We start from the raw sequence: 19,722 nt of genomic DNA on the forward strand, positions 1-19,722 counted from the left end.
CTTACTTTTTTTCCTTGCAGTTTCATAAGATCAAATTTACTTTTGATAGAAAAAACAAAAATATCACTGTCACAGTAAACCACAGTGTGACAACTTGACAGTTAGTTGCATGAATATTATGAGAACACTGGAAGGGAACAAGTGGAATTCAAGACTACTCAACGTAACATAATAAAGTAGTACATGTACTTGTGCTTTTTGTTGACACAAACAGGGGCATAATTGCTTGAACACTTCTGCTGACAGCCGCCGTCAAATTCTCAACCTGGATGACACATTGATGAGTAAAGAAAATGATGTTCAAAGACTTAACAAAGCGGTTTCTCACGACGTCGCTCCTCAACTACCAGCAAACGGCATTTGTAAAGTGCAAATTGAACTGCCTCTTCTTGTTTTTGACAGCACACAGCAGATAGGGTTGTCAGTTGTCAGCAAATGACACCGATTGTTGAACTACACTATTTGCATGGCAGATAGAGCATCTAAAAATGTTGCCTTATCTGTGTAAAGTATGACAGATTTGACCAACCTGTCTGATTATTACCTCGTAAATGTTTCATACTTTATACGTATGTCCACATACATCAATATTGTGACATTCTTCTTGCAAGACCATATCCTGTGTCTAGGATATGCATTTGTGTCCAATATCAATGTAAGCCTTAGTGAAGGTATTTTAGTGAACACTACAAGTCAAAACACATGACTAAATAGGGGAATGAGTTGCAATATCAGACAATTGCAGCCTTGGTTTGCTTCTCATTGATATGTAATTATTGCACACTAAAGTAGTCGACAGAAGTAAGGAGGTACAATGAAAAGGAATCAGCAGGACTTTGAAACTAATTTTCATTAAGAGTTTTCTCTTAATGAAAATAAAAATGTAAAATGCTCTATGGACTATTATCCAGCACTGGAAAGCTCCTGCAAACCATCCCTTTCATGCAGCCAAGTCATGCATTTCTTTACACTACTAGTGTAAAAAATCTGATCTCTTTCAAGCACTACAGCAACCAGACAACACCATTATAGTTTGCTATATTGTACACAGTATTACAACAGTGGAAGCAATTCTATGGTCTGGCTGCTTTGATGTTGACAGATAACCTTAAGTTGGTAATTTATAGCTTGCAGAGGCACACCGGGCAAAACAAGCAAATTCCACTGGGCCTAAAAAAAGATAAGCATGTGGTCACGGTGTTGTGATTCAATCAAACTCACCCAGCGTTAAACATCTAAATGATGACAATGCATTTTAATTTGTAACCAAAAACCCTGCTCAGTGTTATGTAGCCCAGGGGTTGAACTTGCGCATAGAAAAACTAAAAAAAAAAAACAACATGCTGAAAGAGCTGTGCCAACAATGGCGCAGTTCTGACAGTTCCACCAATTGACGTTGAATCAGCCAGTCATGACCTAAATGGTAAAGGGAATACATGTATGAAATTACTTATTTTACTGACCGTGCTTTCTGTTGTAGCGACATAAGAGTAGGAATGCATACATTCATTAAACAACGTGCTTACTATATGTAGCGGGATTTTGGAATCATTTAATTAATTTACGATAGGAATCCATGCATGTATTTTATCCAAATTAGATACAATTATACAGTATATATCTTGAAAATAGGATTAAAATCTACATCTGAGGCCATGGTCCTCGATTGGAAAAGCGTGGGTTGTGCCCTCTGGGTTGGAAGTAAAATCTTACCTTATGTGGAGACATTCAAAGGTTTTGTTCATGAGTGAGGAAACGATGGATTTGTGAAGGTGTCTGCAGTAATACGGTCACTGTACCAGACTGCCCTTTTGACTCAGCTCTCAATTTCTCAGTCTCATTCTACGTTCCTACTCTCACCTATGGTCACAAGCTTTGGGTAGTGACAAAGATACTAGACACAGGGTGAGGTGCACAGGGAAGAGGCAAGAAGCCATTTGAGGTGGTTCAGGTATCTGTGTCAGATCCTCTTGAATGCCTCTCTCGTGAGGTGATACAGGGAGGAGACCCTGGCCTGGGTAGATCTAGAACAGGCTAGGAATGCCTTGGTGTTGCCAAGGAATTTGGGGCATCCATCATGACACTGCTGCTGTAACCTGGATGACCAAAACCAATCACAGTCGGTGTATTGTAACATACAATAGAACATATCTGTATCTAAAGTGATGACACATGAAACCTTAGTTTATCCTTTATTTTAGTTTAAAACTAAATATTAATATACCTGACTTACTATAAATTCTGAGCTGAGTAATGTCCTGTTTTGTTTAATTGAAGTCTAAACAGTTGCAAAAGTAAACTTATGTACTTACCTTACAAGATTGGCATATTCACACTTACTGTAATTTTATGCTGTGTACTTGCTCTGAGGACAGTTTAATACATTTTCTGGCTCATTTCAACTGGACTTCTGCCCACAGACATTGCTGGCCTAGTTTGGTTAAAATATAAGAAATATTGTGTTTACAGTCGCAGTTACTTAAAATGAGTTGAATACAGCTCGCAGCAAAGACGGTCTTATAAATCAGCCAGGGAAACATGAGAGCAAAAAAAAAAAAAAACACTTTGGTAAAAGCTCATGAGTATGACTCTAAAAGAGCAATGAAAAAAAACCTTTATGGACTATATTTCCGACTGTGTTCTTGTCGCTCTCCCTGTCCTTTCATTGCTATGTGGGGCAGCTAAGGCCACTGCCCCATGTTGCCATGGAACAGCACAGCATGACACACTTTCCTTTATTTTTCTTGGTGCCGAAAATCAATGTAATTGACTTCATCAGAACAGCAGATGTTACTTATTTTCTAAACTCTAGTCAGTTATTTTCTGTCATGAATACTCCCCATGCACATGACAACCCATCGTTGGACATACCACAAGAAATCTTCATCTCTTTATTAGTTTCCCCAGTGAAGAGTGAGAATGGAGAGGTCAATTAATCAAGGAAAGCTGGTCAAAGTGCGCGAGTAAACCAACCTGCATTGAAGCCATGAAAGCAGAAAAATCAAGGGCTGATATGGCTCTCCTGTCCCTTGGCCAAAGCCATCTGGCAGCCCAAAGAGTGATAGGTTTGCTAAGGCAATCATACGTCTCTCTTCACCTGTATCAAACCAACTGGCTGGCCTTCTATGGACAGCTGCTCCATTGCAAAGTGGTTGACACATTGATGGATAATAACAGATCGACAACAACCTCCATATGGAAGATACCAAACAGAATGCAGATAAGGGATGAAATACTCAAACTGTCACGATTAACCAATCCCAAAACAAGGTAAAAAGGGTATAGAGTGGCATAAAGATCAAGACACACATTTGTGGGAAAAGGTGAAAACTGATATTTGCTGTAACTCACATCTCAGGTGGGATGTTTGATGTTGTCATATGATGCTCAATGACAATTTTTTTTTACTACAGGAGCTTGTTTGCAGTGATTCCAGTCAAGCACTGACATTTGTACGAAGACAAAGTTGCACTTAAAAATGATTACATCAAGCAAACTTGGTGATAAGAGAAAGCAGTGTATTTGTTTGTTTGTTTGTTTTTCCCTGATTATGTTGCGAGCAGTGTGCATCCGTAGGTTTTGCAGAACTTTGTATTGGGGGGAGAGTGGGTGGAAAGGGTATTGCATATTTATCTTAACAGTTTCTATCAACACTTAGTAAAATGATATTGAAAGCTGTTGGAGTGTTCAAATCTCAGTTCAGCTCTTATGTGGTCTCCCGGCATTACATCTAAACTAAATTAAACAATGGCAATCATGGTCAATGGTGCTTCTTTTCTTACAGAGTATATTTTTAATATTTAAAAAAACAGATTTTTTAAAATATTTAATCTTGCTTACATTTCCACTTTTTGTTGTATCTGTCCTTGGAAAAAAATGTGTAACAAAAATGCAATATTAAAAAACTCCTGGGAGTTGATCAATGATGTCCTCCTGAGTTAATTTGTATGATAAGCAAAATCCTCCCTCAAACTGGTGTCATATCAATTATGCCTTAGCATGTGGACACAGTGATAAATAACCATATCGGTTGGCCTTTCACTTAAGGCTATTCCGCTTTGGCATCGACGATGAAATGTGAAAATGAGTGATTGCCAAATGCTAACAGTCGTGTGTGTTTGTGTGATGCGTGTTGTGTCACAAAGGTGGCCTGTTTCTATTAACCCTTACCTGTGCCACAAACTCTCTGGGGAGGTGATTATTCTCTAGCCTGGCTAATGGTCCTTACTGACAGCACTTAATGAAAATTAATGGTCTGCTCAAAAGACACTGCACACACAAACACAGAGGATACTCCCTTCATCAATGCACATTATTACCATTGTTAAACGAACATTCACTGTAAGGAAAAGTATCATCAAGCCAATGCTAAAATATATCATGAATAACTGTGGCGTGTGTGTGAGTGTGTGGCTATTACTATTACTACTATTACTATTGGCTATTGACCGAGGTATGGTATGAAATAAACAATTGATCGATTGACCCCCCCAAAAAAGCCAACATGTGAGGCTGAGGACGTCAAGAATGTCATACCATCTGCTGTATGGATGTATGCTTGGGTCGCTTTTTGGTTAGCGGCATTAATTTGATTAATTTGTGAGTTTTCGAGTAAAGTTTTACATGCATAACTCAATAAAGCTACCACAACTGTCAAAGACTTGACTTGCATGCATGACTGAACACAGGGCATAGAAAATTGATGGAAATTAAAGGGTAAAAACCTAAGGAAAAATGATGCAAACACCCAGATTAACCCATTGTTTCACAGTGTTTGCCCTGGGGTAATGGATGCAAGTTTGTCAACTTAGTACTTCACATGACCTCTACTTCTTACCCCATACGTCACACACTGCTCGCATGATCATTCCCCTGACTCTCCGGAGGATGTTAACTTCAGCTCTGATTCGCTGGTCATTGTCGTTGAGGTCATGTGGTGGTTCACATACACATACACATACACATACACATACACATACACATACACATACACATACACATACACATACACGTACACGTACACGTACACATACACAGTTCAGCAGTGTGAAATCGGGTGACCTCGGGGGACAATTTCACTGGGTGACTCGAAGCAATAACATGGTCACCAAAAAGCTCTGTCAGCCGATCAGTTACAGTTCTCCTCCTGTGTGGTGGAGCATGTATCTTGGGCCCACCAAGCACATGCCAACTCGCCATTTCCTTGAAGACAAAAACACAGCATTCCCCTGAGAGTATGAATGACATGCTCATTCAACATTCTGAGATAATAGTTACCTTTGATGTTTCTGCGGAAAAAAGTACTGGCCAACAATTAAACCATCCATTAACTGTATGCTGGAGCATGCTGGAGCCTATCGCATTTGTTCTTGGGCAAGAAGCGGGGTACACCCAGGACTGGTCGCCAGCCAATCACATCGCACATATAGACAAATTCACACTCACATTCATACCTATGGACAATTTGGAGTCGCCAATTAACCTAGCATTTCTGACAAAAACCATCTTGTCAGAATAATCTGACTATTGCAAAAATTCTCATTTTGCATTACAGTTTGACTTTTCCTTAAATTATATTAACCCTTTATTTTTTGGGGATTATTTTTTTTATGTTTATGTTCAGTCATGCATGCAATTATGCAATAAAGTTTGGTATTAACCGGAGGATGATGTCCATACCAACATATGCAAATTAAAAAAAAATTAAAATATAAAATATTAACTTTAGTGATGACCCCATATTGAATTCAAGAAGTAACTCATGACAAAACCGGATTATGGTGTCTCTGAATGTGGTGTCTCGCAGCCACATCGTGTCTTTGGGAAAAGTCACGTCTTCATATCATAAAATAAGAACACTATATTCTCAGTAAGTTTACCTTTTTTATAGACTTGCTATGGGGGATTGTTGAAGATGAGCCATCAGATTAACCTACTTCTGTCAGTTGCATAGGCAGTAAGATGACATGATAAAGGGTTCATTTGGTTAATTGCACAACATTGCACATATAATACATTCCTGGCATAGGTGCCAGGGGAGCGGTTGTTCGTGTGAGCCATATTATAAAAAGCAATTTGGGCAAGCTATAATGGCTGTAAGTATCTTGTTTTTGTTACTTGTACTCTGTGTGAAAATGATTGTACATGTACATAAAAAGAAGCACATTATGAAAAGTGAGTGTGTGCTGGCATAATGAAGCAGGAGAGACAGGAAGGGGTGTGAACAAGATGACAAGCATCAGATTTTATTATGCATTCCTACAATGACTTGCTTGATTTTACTATACAATCAAGCAGAGGTTGTCAGAACATGATTGTGTGACATTCACAAAGCAATCAAAAGGCATTAATAATGCAGTTACATAAGATTCCTGTGTATGCCTACTGGTCTATAGCGATTTATGGCTGAGATAAGAGCAAACAAGCCAACCCACACACCCCTCGCTGACTCCTGCAGCCTCAGCTGCTTGAGAGCATCCCTCCACTATCCCCTCTGCCTCATGTGTTCCGGCACTTTTAATCCGCCTCTCACATTCTGCCCTTCTGTCTGACCTCCAACCCGCATCTCTGTTTCAGTCCTCTGACACCCCATTCTTTGCGTTCACTCGGCCGGCAGCAACTTGTGGGGAAGGACTGCCATCTTGGGTTGTGATGTGATTTTCTTTTTGCCATCATCTTATCATGTCTGAAGATGGGAGTTTGCTGCATCCCCCCAGAGAGTCTGAAAAATGAAAATGACCCTACCAGTGGTTCAGCGAAGCTACACTGCCATCTACTGTGCTTCGGGGATTTGCTCATTTTCTCCCTGTCAGCAGCCCTGCAGTTAAGACAGAACAACAGTGCCACCTGCTGTTGCCGGACATTCACAAGTGCATGACATTTTGTTCTTTAATTAACCAGACCAAAATACCCCAGTCTTGTGATGAATGTGACACTGTTTTTCATTCCTTGTCGAAAAGACCAAATTAAAGGGAAATAATTACCAAAGACGGCTTTAATTTGGTGGCATCATTCTGTGTCTGACCTTACAGTCCTCTGTTGTGTATTTTTGTCTTCATCAGACAGTGGTGACTGTTTTTATGACAACATGCATTTGGGCCAGACATATGAGATGGAGTTAGGGTAATTAGATGGATGATGGAGAGGTTGTAGAGGTTCCACCTGCTGTTTTTTGCAGATAAGTTAGTTGCATAATCAATTAGCTCAACCTTAAATTATTAATTCAGAGCAATTCACAGTCAGTATTGTGGAAAATCATATACAGTGGCATTATGAAATGTCTTGTACGTGCTCGTCTTTTCTCCCTTTCTCAAAATTGTCAGATTGAATTTTGCCATACTTTCTCTCTCGCAGACATTTCAGAAAAGAAACTTGCGCGCTGGAGCTTTTTGATGCATGGCCGTGACACAAAGATCTCACTGTGTTATTCATCTTTTACCACAATGATAAACTGCCGTTTGCACAGCAGAGTTAAACCTGAAGGCAAACCTCTGAGGTTAGTCAGCAGAGTGCTGCACCTCAACAGCCCTGCTCTGACAACCCTCTGTCTCTCCTCAAAAGAAAACATTTTCGAACACTAGCTTCTAGCTTTCTTCAGCACACACACACATATGCAAGTCAAAGTTGGGACTAACTTTAAATAGTTGCAGGAAAGTGCATGTTCTGCAAAAGTCCCCTTGTGATTGGTGTGGTGACATTTTATGACAAGTAGAAAGAAACAGGCAGGAATTGTTACTCAAGTTCATATGATAAATGATTTCATGTTAAAATAATCAAATTACATTTCTCTTATTCGCAGAGAACAAAATGTCTTGTTAGCAGCTTGCAAATATATACCAGGTACTGGAAGCCTGTCGACAATCTATGGTGTCATTTTTGCAAATACTATACTTTGCAAATAGATGAATTTCGGTTTAGTAGGAATCAATATTAATAAATTGAATATTTTCTTTCTAAAGACTTTCTAAAAATGTTTTTTTTATGTTACTATAGCCTTGTAATATAATAGACATGATAAAGTGATAATAACGTCACACCTTGCTGTATGTTTCTGCATTTTTTGGTATCACTTTGGTAGAATGTGATTTTCTTTAGGTGGGAGGAGCTACTGGATGGGCACAACTGCATCCCATTTATTCATGCACTTCAGCCTCAGCCTCTTCAGGAAAGTGTGGAATTATTTTTTCTGTATGGACATGGCAGACTCATTAGCTACCTTTTGCTAATCCGGCAGCCCGCCTGAATCTCAGGTATCTTTAGTTCTCATTTCTTTTACATTCAGACTGTTTTGTTGCTGTGTAGTACATTTTTTGCTGTTCATTATATTCTATTAACATTGTTTCTTACCTGGAGTATGCTTGCCTCTGCATCCGGGGCCCCAAACCCGAAAGCACACGCACCCTGCATGACAAATAAGACCAATAACTCATTGTTAGCAATGGGAAAAGTTCCTTGTTGTAGTAAAGTAATGTGGGTCGATAGCATGGCATTATGCTTTTTACATTATGACATTTGATTGATATACAGGACAGCCAGTTTTACAGTAATCTGCTATACATACGTAGATGTACACTGCTGCTAGCTTTGTTTACACCACATTGCGCACTGCTTAACTAAACTTAACTAAAAAAAACTCCGTACACACGGCTTTCTTTTCTTGCTTCATTCAAGCTTTCTTTGTCGTGCATGTGTGAGTGTGGTCACTGTAATTTACAGAGAATACAATTACTATCTATCTATAAATGTGCCAAACGGTAGTAGCTAGCCAAAACACAAAATAGCTAACAGTGACATCACATCAAGTTTACAAACACATTCAAAATCACAACTCAGGTAAATTTGAGATCGCTATTCCAGGTGCTTTTCAAACAGATACTCACAAAGACGAAAGTTTCCCAAGGCTCAAACGTTTTAGAAAAAACACGGCTTGTGAGCTTTTCAAACTTCATTTCTACCGTTGCTAGCTTGTGCTTCACAGGGAGAAGGATAAACGTCAAAGATTGTCTTCTAGCGAAAAGAGTACTCACTCTTCCTGTCACTGAAACGATTGTTTTTGGAAAGATGTCTCACTTTAATCTTTTTTAATCAACTCTGAAATCACATGAAATCTCCTTCTTTCACCCAAATATATGGCAGGGAGCATTTGGTTTATTGGTGTATTATTTAACATGCTTTAACATATTATTTAGCTGCTGGCGGATCTAAACATGGAGAAGGTGATCAACTTTTAAAATGTCTGTATCTGACAATAGTTCTTCCAAACTGTTTTTATATTAATTGGTCATTGGTTCACTCATCTTATAGTAATTCTGGATCAAAAATGTAATATTTGGAAAAAGTTTGACATGGAAATTGTCTTTGTGGGATCACTCAGGTGTGAACCCCAGAGCTGAAATTCAGGGTGCCTGCCAGCAAGGGGCAGTAAAGCTTCTTTAGGGCTAATATGTGATTGAAGAAGAAGAGACCCGGGACGTGTTTCCAAGTTCTCCAGATAGATTAAATCCCAACATAAATACACAATTAATGCTTCTACCTCTCCAGAGCTGTAATTAAGGGTGTATGCAGCAGAGAGTGTGCGTGATGTACGGAATGATGCACTACTTTGATCCTTTGGACAGCTCCACAAAAGTGTGTGTTATTGTATTGGCTGCATGCATGATTGAAAGATACACAAATCTCTCGCTAGGTGGCAGCAGTGCTCAAGGTAGGCTTGAATGATACATGTGCTTCTCGGTAGGTTGCAGCACTGCTCAAACTAAACAACAGGTGCTAACGTGCTAAATTTGTGCATTTTAGCACCACTAGTACGCAATGTGTTAGCATCTTAGCTCTTCTGTTTTTTTTTTACATAGACACATACACACAAGTTCATTGGTTGCTTCACACACCACACAACTGCTGGGGATTTTGCTGTGCAGCACCTTGTTAAAGTTGTACAAAAAGTACTGAAACATTGAACAGTTGGACAAAAGTTTAGGAAAAGTCAAACAAAGTTCACATGTAAAGGTTAAGAAGGTTAGGTTCAGCCTGAATGCCAAATATCTCGTAACCTTTTGTGAGTTAGAGTTATAGTTTTACATTTTAGAAATGAGAAGTACAAGCATGATGCAAGTCTGAGCTGCACATTTCAGCTGCCTGCCGTGTATGGTGAAGAGCAACAGTTACTCGAGGGCTGGAATTGGGCAGCAGGACAGCAAAAGTTGCAGCACAGTCGGCTGCTGAGAGAAGGCCAGCAGGGTAACATGGGATTAAAGTCGGTAACATAGGGTTGGGTAGCAAAATTCTACTGAACGTTCTTTCTATGAAGTGAATGTTATAGCAGTTCAACAATAGCCAGAGGCCCAAAATACGGCTTCAAGTCAGAAGAATAAAAACAACAAGGCATTGCAGAGTGGTGATAACATAATATATGCCATAATAAAGCACTATGGCAGGTTTATATTACTATGCCCACAGCGAGCTTGGCGGATGGTTAGTCTCTTCCCTGTTTGTTTGTTTGCAGGGTTATGCAAAAACCAAATACCAAAACAAATTCCATGTACGTTTCTGAATGAAAGAAATAGTGATTGAGGAAACACTAGGCGCATTTTATTGTAGATCCAGGTTGACAGTTGAAAGTTTGACCTTAGCAGAGTTATGTGTACTGATTGCTGATGGATACATGGAGAGCAAAGCACTGATCATTCCGTATAATTAACTGTCTGTTAATGGTATGTAATAATCCAACCAGTAATATTTTAAGACATGGAACATCATCTTCTCTGACTAATGCATTATATTAAATCTGTTTTAAGTTACACTATTACGTTACCAGTCACATTATTAGAAAAAATATTTTTGCAGTGTCATTTGTGCGTGCAAGAGGGTGCTATTGTACCATGAAAAAGTCTGCCCTTTACGCCTCTCTTCTTGAATGTCAACTGAAGGTACAGTACAGTATGTAGTCACGTGTATGAGGACCAACTTCATTTTAAAAAAAGGTATGAAACATGTTGGGAAGGGTGGAGGAACATGCTTCTCCAGAAGATTCTACACCAGTAAAATCTAAGGTAAGATTGATATGTTTGAGTCTAACATTTCCAGTCATGTATTTGTGCCCTTAGAATTGCAATCCAGCTTAGAGATGACACCAAGTACAGTAAATACAGGGTTAGTGTTGCTGATATTGACAATGATACATTTCAAAGCCAGTCATAAAAAAATATCGGGGTTTGTGGCAGCAAACCCAACACGTCTGCTGTGTCATCTCAGGTTTCCAACACCCGAATTGAGCTGACAAGGGACGCACTTTCCTGCATTGCAGAGAATCAACACCGGTCTATAAAACCTCAATGGCTTCTGTTTGACACGCAATCAATGTCAACATGTTTGAAAACACACTTATCAAACCTATAGCGGTTAAATTCTTTCATTTTTGGTTACACACTTTGCCTCCCTGTCACAAGCATGTCAAATGACCACAAAACAGTATGAAAGTCAATGGCCAAAACACAAATAGTTGACAGCTGTAATCATGATGAAAGTTGTAGACCCCTGCAATCTACGCTGTGATTGGTCACACTCCCCAACGTTGGTGTGCGTTTACATGCAATCTGCAGGAAGTCTGCATTGACGTCAGTAGAACTCGGTGTTAGAAAAAAACCCTGAGCGTGCAAAGCCATCCAAAACTTCCTTCACAGCTCACTTCCAAACCTCATTATCTGACGCTTTGGCATTGTTTAACACGAGAATACAACATTGTTACAACATTTATAGGTCAGAAAAGTGGAAAAAGCATAATAGGTCTTCTTGAAACCGCCATTTTTACCCCAGTTGTTTGCAGTCTCCTGCACTAGCTGTGGCCTGGTGATAGGCTCTGTCGTCCTCTTTTCCTTTCTCACATCAACACTATGAAAGATAACAAGAGGAAGAGAGAAAGTTGGTATTGGAGAAAGAGATGGGTAAGGAGACAGACGGAGAAAGAAGGGAGGAGTGATAAATAGGGGCCTCATTAATGTTTTATTTATTTATGTAAGAGGCAGAGGAAGGGAAAGCTGATAGGCAGCGGCTTGTCTGCCAGCTGAACAAAGAACAGACGCTTTTCGGAGACAAGCAACAGTTACATAAATTCCAGGGACACGTGTGAAAAGTATCACTTGGAACATCAACCAAATATGAATTATTGCAAAATGTAAATTTCCCCCCTCTCCATTCTCAGCAAGGGCATATTTCACCACTCTCTCTCACAATCTGCTAAGAAGGCCTTCCCATCGCTTCCATTCTGAACCCCCACCCCACTTTTTGGAGCCACGCTGCGAGTCTATGGCGCCACACTTACAACTGACAGCTTAATATTACAGCAAAAATTGGTTCTGCGGACTGGGAAAAGTAGAGATGGAATTTTTAATGGCCCCCTTTTGGGTCTCTGCTGCACACTTCTGTCTGTCTTCCTCCTCATCTGTCGTATTTGCCTGACTAAGTTTAATAACAGTTACGCTCAGCGAGTATCCTTTTAAACAGCATTGTGCCTCCTGTGTGGTGGCAATGATTTGAGTTAAATGTTATGACACAGAGAAGTATTTCCACTCACTCACAGCCAAGTTACAGTCTGTCAAACAAAGAGCTGTGGATCTGTATGCTGCGACTGTTAGCAGAGTTTTTCTTCAATGATGTGCAGTTGAGCGGTTTAAAAAAAGTTGTTTTCCCATTTGCATGGCCAAATAGAAGTCTGTTCTGCATAGTAGAAATAAACACTATATGGGAAAAAGTATTGAGAGACACCTATATGTATAAAACAGGGGTAGCGTTGGGTATTAGCCAATACCCAGTGTCAAATTTGTACTTTTGAAAAACTTTTGAAAAAATATATATTTTGCCTTTTACCATTTTGTGACATGCAAGTTGAAGAAAAATTGTTTACGTGAGTTTGCTGTCCTTTGTGTTGAGTTAGAGAAATGATTCACACATCACACATCACATCAGTGATTCCTGAACTCACAAATGTACCTCTGTATTCTGTGCCGGTTTTAGTCCATACACATTGTGACACAGTGACCAGGTGTCCTTGTCCTTACAGTGGACGTATTTACTGTAAAAATCACGTGAATGTGATTTTTCTTGGATGCATGCGCGTGTGACATCTGAGAGTAACACATGTGAATGCATGCCCTTCAACACTCTCACACATGGCTCTTTCATTGTGTGCCACTTGCGTCACAAACCGTTCACTTTTCTCTCCACATTAGAGCCAGAAGCCAGAGGCATGTTAGAGTGGAAGCCTTTTAATTAAGGCGAGTCATTGTGTGACATCCTGGATGAAGCATGAGCGTGCATTAATCATATTGGTTCAAACTGATTCAAGACCAGTTGTGTCTTGTGTGGCGGATGAGGTTGTTGAGTTTACCTAGTTTTGTAGCCAAGTTAAAGTAAAATGTTATTGTGACATTGGTATATTGTGGAGGATGTGTATATTGTGGACACCTTCAATCATTCTGTGTGTTTGATCATACATATATCTTCATATCCTAACTAGCTCTGTTATAAAATATTGAAAACAAGTTATGGTTGGTTATGTTATGGTCTGGTTGCTAGGCATCAGTAATGTTGCATTGCACGATATAGCGAAAAAAAAGTTATTCTCCTGTTCTGTGTGGAAGTGGTACTTTTTTAAAAATACATTAGAGAGTCCAAGTAGTTATGTCCCTGTATTGACCCCATACCCTGAACATTGTAGTGTAATATATGTGTACAGTATATAAAGGTTACTATAGGGGTGTTAGTTCATGTCTACATGGCTCTTATAATGTTAAAAACATAATTAGAAAGTCATACATGGGTTTTCACTACCTATGAAAATATTCTGTTTAATGTTTAATTTTTTTATGTCATTGTATGGTCATATCACCTCGTACTTCGGTATGAGGTGCATTATTTAAAAAAAAAACTTGAATTTTATTATGGAAAGCAGGAAGTGAACAAATGTAACAGTTACTGATTGTAAAAGTACCAGATGGAGGGGTAGGATTTAATAAGCTTGGCTTCTTCCTACTCCTTGTGGACATGTGGAACTGTGAACTGATTATGGGATGCACTCAATTGTAATCTGACGCATGTTCAAATGAAATAAAACCATTACCATTACTTAACCTTGATAAATAACAGATGACTCTATTTGCACCAAATCTATTTGCAGCAGTTCAAATGTATTTGTGGCGGGCTGCCAGAAGTAATTTAATATCTGGGAAACAGTTTGTAGCAGTTTGCTACAGTAGCAGTTTGTCCACGAATTGTTGCAGTATGATGTACAGATTGGTACACTATCTCATGTTATTAAAGCCATGACTATGTGAAAAACACAATACACCAATGTCCCTTGATTGGCAACCCATGGACCGCAGCCAGCTTGAGAACCACCTATTTGACCAGCATCTCTGAGCGTGAACCACGGTGGCGTTGCTGTCGATGTGGTGCCTTACTTTTAGATCCAAATCCTACTAAATTCTCATGAGAACAAGCTCTCATGTTACAATAGCTGTACTGTCAGCATGCTTTGGAGGTACACTCCTCCTGGAGGCATCTGACAGCAGCAGCTCCTGTGACTGTCACCATCTAAATATATCGAGTCACATGATTATGTGTAACATTGTGTCTTCATGTGACAATGAAATCATGATTACAGTGGTGTGCAAAATCATGATGGTATTTTCTTTTTAAAGTTTTCTAAAGTCTTCTAATCTTTTCAGAAGGTAGAAAGTCCTGCAAGAGTTATGACTACATCTAATACACTAAATCCTTCATATGTACTTTGTACAGTGTGAGTGACTTAGTGAATAACATGAGTCAAGTGTAAGTCAGTTGAATAACTTACAGCCCTGTCTACGAATGGAACACATTCGTAACCGGTCATTAGTATATGGTCATTAGATCATTGATAATTTAAAAACATGTAATGATGGCCATGTTTTTTCAGTATATGACAAGCAGTGGCTGATTATTCTGTCCTTTAAAAAAAGATATTAAATTTAATGACAGTTTACAAGGCAGCATTTGCCAGGATGAACAGCTGAGATCAAAGTTGTATGAAGACGTTTCTCGGTGCATCCTTCTTGGATTTAAAATCAAAAGCAGTAATTGAGCAGAAAGTGCACTTTGATTCCAGCCATGACAGAACACATAGTGAAACGTTGTTGTTGTTGTTATTTTTTTTTTACATCCACGAAGCACAGCACAAAGCTGTCAATTATGTTTTTTGCTGGTGTTCATCTGTTTGTGTTCAAAGTAACTTGAAAAGTTCTGAATGAATGTGGATGAAATTTTCAGGAATTGTCAGAAATGGGATATGGAAGGAGTGATTACATTTTACAGATCACCATCTGAATCCAGTAATTTTTAAAAAGACTTTTTGGCAGTTTAATTTTCGGCAGAAAATAGTCAGAGCACTTGTAAATATACCATAGGACAAATTTCCAACATGTTGTACAATGTATATTGTGTGTGTGTGTGTATATGTACAATATATAAAAATCTGATGCAAAAATGTAGGATTAATATAGTATTTTGGTGTGAATCACAATATGGGGGGTAACTACGGCGCTTGGCGGAGGACTGCGCTCTCCGAGTGCTTCTCCAGTTTAATGTTGTTTCCTTTTGTGTCATGTCAGATTCAACACAACACAACACACGCTCTCTGTCTTCCAGTATGATAACATTAACTGTCATCAACAAGGAGTCTCTGCTCTGCAGCTGCTTCTACACTCATTCACAATTTAAATGAATTTGGGTTGACGAAATACAAAACCAATTTCTCTTTAGAGCTTGACAGTACTACGAATCACAGCCACCATAATGACCATTATAATAAATCTGTCTCAAACTACATAATAAACCCAACGTTATACAGTAATTCATACAAAGAGGGGATTTCTTGTTGGGCTTCTCTATTACGTTACATTAGTTTTATCTACAGTTTTGATATTCTCTTGATGCATTGAGTGGTTAAAGCCTTCAGATGAGTATCTTAATTTACAACACTGATTATTTCTTTTTTCCCCTCATCTTGCTAATAAGATCAGTCATGCAGAAGTATTATGCAATATACCCTCTTGTCAATCTCATTTAAAAGCCATTTTTAAAACAAGGCTTAAACTGCAAATGCGTGCATAATAAATGAGATCGACTCAAATAAAAGCATTTAATTTGAGAAATGAGAGGAAATATAGTTACTGGGAGGAGGGTGAAACTGCACAAATGTTGAGCAACATGCATTAGTAGACACATGCTACCACACATTTGCTAAAAATAATAACCGAAACAAGCCAGACAAACTAATGTGCATCATGTTTTCCATTAATACCCTTTGAATAGAATAGAAATCCTCTTTTTATTTAAGCCCAAATGAAACCTCGCACAGCCCGATGGAACAGCTATACAGTCATTCGCAGAGGCTCCATTCTCAGACCACCAGCATATGGCAAAAAATGAGTAATTGTGATGCCCATCATAATGTTTATTTTTGACCCGCTAATCAAAAATGAGCTATGTCTGTTTACACTACAGCCGTGCCTCGTTTATAGCGGTTAATTGGTTCCAGACCCAACTTGACCACAAGAAATGAATTTCTGCAATATAGGATTCAATGTCGCAATGTTTTGTGTCATTACTGCCACCTAGTGACCAGGTTACTACATTTTACTTGTATTTCAATATGTTTTCACCATAGTCTACCATGAAAAAGCAATCATTAATTAATTTCTAAAATGCTGCCATAGAGTGAGGGAGCCATAATCCGATTGTAATATTTGAGGGATAACTGTAACGTAACATTTACACCCATACTCACACAACACAGCCATAAAAAAACTAAGTAGAATGTGACAGTGTAACTGCAACACACTGATTATGCTGGTGTCAAAATGAACGCTTCCACACTAATATCACTAATAAACATGCACATGGAGATTATGAGCACAAAAGGGTGTGTTTTCCCACAAATAAGACAAATTATGTATTGCTCATAAATCTACAAATTTGAAGGGTCTATGTATACTTGACTGAAAGTCCTTATTAATATTTCCATTACATCAGCCATCCTCTTTACTCTTTCTGCAGTAGGTTGGAGATAGAGGAAGATCTGTAACCAGGGTAACTGGATGTTGCTTCCATGGTACCAACCTGGATCAGCAGCCTTGTAATTGTGCATATTTAGACCAACTGTATGTCCAGGCTCCTTTTTCCAGCTCCCTAATTGTACTATTCACTGCTGGGTAGCAGTACTTGCAACTTCATATTTTGACATTTGCAGATAATGCATGGTAATAGGCTGTTGCAAATATCACAGCAATAGACTAGCAGGGAGAGTGGAAGGAAGCGGTGTGGTGTACAGCCGTCCGAGGGGGTTGGGGGCTTATCTTCGCAGTCCATATCCATAGAGTCCGGTTTAGGGGGCCTGCTACTCTTCTGGCAATCTGCAGGCTTTGAGGTGAACCTGAGGTGGCAGAAACGCTGCTGAAGTCAGGTTCAAGTTTAGGCCCCTTTGACCCTAAAATGATAAGGTGAGGGGGTTACAGAAAGGGCAGGAAGTCATTGTTTTGAGAAATCCCAATTATTTGGTTATTTAAGTCCAGTCCCTGCCCCTTTCTGCACTCAGAGGTCTGCACACCATCATCCCATTAACCAAATGTAAAGAATGATGTGAAAGAAAGATGTGCTTACCGTAGGAGGGGGGGGGGGGGGGGGTGAATGTACACAATGACACATGGAAAGGGGTAATACAGCAACTTTCTTAAATTCTCAGTTACAACACAGAGGGTGGATGACTGGGTTTAATATACTCCCCTATCAGTACAATTTCCCTCTAGAACCAGTATCTAAATTTCCTCAATATGTGTAACAATGATGTAACTTAATATGGGGCTCTCTCATTTATTGCCTCTCTATACAATGATCCTGCACATTGTAAATATGACCATGTCTTGGGTCCAGGTTAAAGTGGACACAGTCCAGGTTCTTCATAAAGCACTCTCCTGTGAAGCCATTATCCTGCCAAACGAGCAGTTAAAATGCTAGCCGCAGACTGACCTCCAGTCCTGACTTCAACTTGTGCAGATGAGCACTAAACAAGCGCCTCTTTAGAAAAGTACTGAATAAAGGACAACCAGACAGACAGGACTTAAACCTAAATTGAATTTGTGTGCATCCATTTGACTTGTGTTTGACTTGAGCGACTCACATTCCAACTTGCTTTATTATGTTTCTATAACTGGCACACACTCGGCGAAGTTGCATTGTTTCATGTGCAGCAGCGCTGAAAATAGGGGGGAATACTCCAGCAGTAGTATATACAATCAAAGAATATCACCTATGTGTGTGTAGCTATGGTGGCTTTCACCGTGTTTGTTTCTAGTGAGACAAGGACTCATTAGCACCTTAAAGCGACAAATATCAAAAGAAACATATGAAATGAATAGAGGAAGGCAATAAAGCAGAGCGAATACAAACTACTGTATCGTATGTGTGAGGATGATTGTGATGTGCATATACAATAGAACAAACACTTACTGATCTACAAACATTGATGTCTATCAAAAGGACTGCCGTTTATCCCCATGGGGCTTGGCTGGAGGTCCCTGTGGATACAAGACCAACTCTTGGCCTGACTTCTTTGCCTCTCACCACACAGCTGTGCAGGCGTTTGTACTCAAATACCTTTCTTTTAAAGCCTGTATTGTAAACAGGACATGAATGTGCTGAAGAGCTAAAGTAAGTTGGACTACCAACAAATGATCACACTGTTGTCAACTCCTCAGGAAGGAAACTAGCTATTGGCTGTTCCAAAAGTTGCTAGATGATACCATTGGTTAATTTGCATATTAGTTGCATATAATTAGCAAATTATTTCCATATGATTGAATGGACACTATTAGAACTACAAATTATTTAAAATTGGCCATCACGTCAAAATACAATTATGTTAATATTTTCAGCACCCCCCCAGAGTCTAGACAACATAATCATTGCATCCGTATTCACCTCCAGCCTCTACACTTTATCTTGTAGTGAGGACTACCTGTTTCTCTGTCGTTTTTGAACGTTCTTCAATCCCACATTTTTGCTATGATTTGTCTGCTGCCAATTAATGTTACATTTAACATTCTATGTATTCTGCGGAATGAGTAGTCGTCTAGCAACCTGATTCTGGTTCCATCCTCAGTCTAGGTCGTCTCATTTCTAGGATATTTCAACATTTATTCCACATTTCAGTTCAGCTTCAGCATTCAAATGCAGTTTCAGCTAAAATTGCTTCATCTAGATTACGATTTTAAACATAACGCTTTTATCGTTACTGGCATGGCATGTGACACGTTGTTATCAGAGCTGGCCCTACTCAAATTGGTGCCCCCAAGATTTTTTAATCATGTCAACCCAATGTTAACAAATTACAAATAATCTGAAATATAATATAAAGTACACAATTTAAATCCTGTAAATAATGGAATAAATAATAACCAATTTATCTGCTACACAGTTTGCTCACAATAACTCTCTACTATATAAGCTACATTTACACTAACTTTATATACAAAAAAATAAACATAAAACCTATATAAAAAATAAAACCTATATAAAATACCTATATACTGTAGAAGTTTTCTTCTGGAAAACCATTTTATCTGCTTAAACCAAATCCCACTTCTTTCAATGTAATTTCCAAGGCCATATTATAAAGTGTGTCTCTTGTTGGAAACA

The 19,722-nt window shown here is 39.0% G+C and overlaps 1 protein-coding gene and 1 long non-coding RNA gene across 2 annotated transcripts in view; one reads left to right on the plus strand and one right to left on the minus strand.

The window, feature by feature from the left end:
• The first annotated feature begins 345 nt into the window (after window positions 1-345).
• LOC131114761 (bromodomain-containing protein 3-like) overlaps window positions 346-19,722 on the plus strand; it is a 196,983-nt gene continuing 177,606 nt past the window's right edge. Inside the window, exon 1 of the mRNA XM_078794179.1 lies at window positions 346-349. The gene's annotated coding sequence lies outside the window, so the exon portion shown is untranslated. The remainder of the gene's footprint in view (window positions 350-19,722) is intronic.
• On the minus strand, window positions 5,809-9,037 carry LOC131119149 (uncharacterized). Its single transcript, XR_009126282.2, has 3 exons — window positions 8,880-9,037; window positions 8,347-8,400; window positions 5,809-6,817 (listed from the first exon to the last, which is right to left on the minus strand). It is a non-coding gene; the product is annotated as an uncharacterized LOC131119149 (long non-coding RNA).

This window comes from Doryrhamphus excisus, linkage group LG10, assembly GCF_037039965.1.
Source record: "Doryrhamphus excisus strain RoL-2023G ecotype Guam linkage group LG10, RoL_Dexc_Guam_v1.1, whole genome shotgun sequence".
NCBI classification, from domain to species: Eukaryota; Metazoa; Chordata; class Actinopteri; order Syngnathiformes; family Syngnathidae; genus Doryrhamphus; species Doryrhamphus excisus.